Source organism: Sander lucioperca, chromosome 20 (genome assembly GCF_008315115.2).
Source record: "Sander lucioperca isolate FBNREF2018 chromosome 20, SLUC_FBN_1.2, whole genome shotgun sequence".
In the NCBI taxonomy this organism is placed as follows: domain Eukaryota; kingdom Metazoa; phylum Chordata; class Actinopteri; order Perciformes; family Percidae; genus Sander; species Sander lucioperca.
The window spans coordinates 29,603,300-29,604,862 of NC_050192.1; the positions used below are offsets into that span (position 1 = coordinate 29,603,300).

General features: G+C 41.2%; 1 long non-coding RNA gene across 1 annotated transcript; it reads left to right on the forward strand.

Annotated features, from left to right (window-relative positions):
- Positions 1-687: 687 nt before the first annotated feature.
- Positions 688-1,200, forward strand: LOC116042125. The gene is made up of 3 exons (XR_004103113.2): positions 688-868; positions 942-1,011; positions 1,090-1,200. It is a non-coding gene; the product is annotated as an uncharacterized LOC116042125 (long non-coding RNA).
- The last annotated feature ends 363 nt before the right edge of the window (positions 1,201-1,563 follow it).

The window sequence follows — 1,563 nt, forward strand, 5'->3', positions numbered from 1 at the left end:
AGCTTGGATTCTGATCCCCCACATGGTTGCCGCAGAAGCAGGCGGTATCCTCTAGCTTAAAACAAATCCAACTTGCTGTTCTCTTTTCTGCCATCAGAAGTCACAAAGGCTTGTGAATAAATCTGTATGCAGTGAAGAGTCCCAAAGCAGCATTGCATACTGTACAATATGTAATCCTAATCTGTTACTGTACACACAAGGTTCCACATATCCAGTCAAAATACATTTTTGGCTATTCGCATGATACAGCCTAGTAGCCTAATGGGCAAAAGACATTTACAGGAGAAAAGAGAAGCTATAGATGAGTTTCCATTGGGTCATTCTCAAATCAGTGTTAAATTAAGTTAGATGCAACATTTTTGTTATCCCTCTGGAGTCTAAGCCTATTTTTTTGTTTTGGTCCGTTTGTAATAAGAGATGTAAAACATCAACCCTGTAGTGCAAAATCAAGTCATGAACACCTTTTTTTCAGCACAACCTGGCCTTTCAGAATATGTATGCTGCACTACAATGGAGGTATAAATAGTTATGATCATAAAGACAAAAGAAAAAAACAAAGGAAATTGAATGTCACAGAAATCTATTGAAACTATTGAAACCAAAGAACTATATATATATATATATACATATATATGTAGCAGCATAGAAATAGGTTTGTATTGCATCATCATTGCATAGTTGCATCATTTCCGGGTCAGGTGTTTGTCTGTGCAGGTAATGCTCCGCGCCATTGCTGCGGCTACTGCTTTGTTTCGGTTTATTTATCATTGTGTCCTTATGCTTAAAGCCTGCATGTTTTCACTGCAGAGTAGCGACTGAGTGCTCCGTCCCCCGTGCTCCGTTTATTCCCGGGTTCTCTCGAGCGGTGGTGAGTTTCTTTCTCTCTCTCTCTCTGTGTTACACCGGATGCTATCCTGTAGCTGATGCTAGTGTGGTCACAGGTAGATGTCCGCTGCCGTGTGGGTCTTTCTCTCCCTCACTCTCCCTGTGCAGGTTTGACTTTGAAAACAGGTATGCTACCTTAAATCTAGTCCCCCAAAAGCCTTGATTAATGTAGTTTAGCTATGCTAATTTTATGTTTATTGACAGGGAACGCTCATCAGCTGGCCGAAATCTATCGCTGGTGATTCACGTGACTCCACCACTAGCTGATTGGGGCCGCTGCTGCTTTGTCTGCTGCTTTGTCTCTGCTGCTAAATGTACAGCTAGTCTGCTGCTCTGCCTACACAGCTTTGTCTGTGGTTGTGTTGAGGCTGCTAACTACCCAGCCTACTCTCTGCTGTTAAATATACAGCTTGGTTTCTGCCGCGAACTACACAGTGTGTCTCTACTGCCTGGTGGCGCTGTTGTTGCTGGCTTTTGGGCTATAGTTGGCTTGCATGGTGGATTGCCGACATCAGACTTTTAACCTGTTTATTTCTTTAATTTTAGCCGAATGACTGGAGTTAATCCTTTAGTTTGTATTACTTTTTTTGTTTTGATTAAGTAAATTGTTTTGTTAAGCTGGTTTGTGAATTATTTCCTGTTTTATGTTGTATGTTTTGTTGTACATTTTGGGGTTAA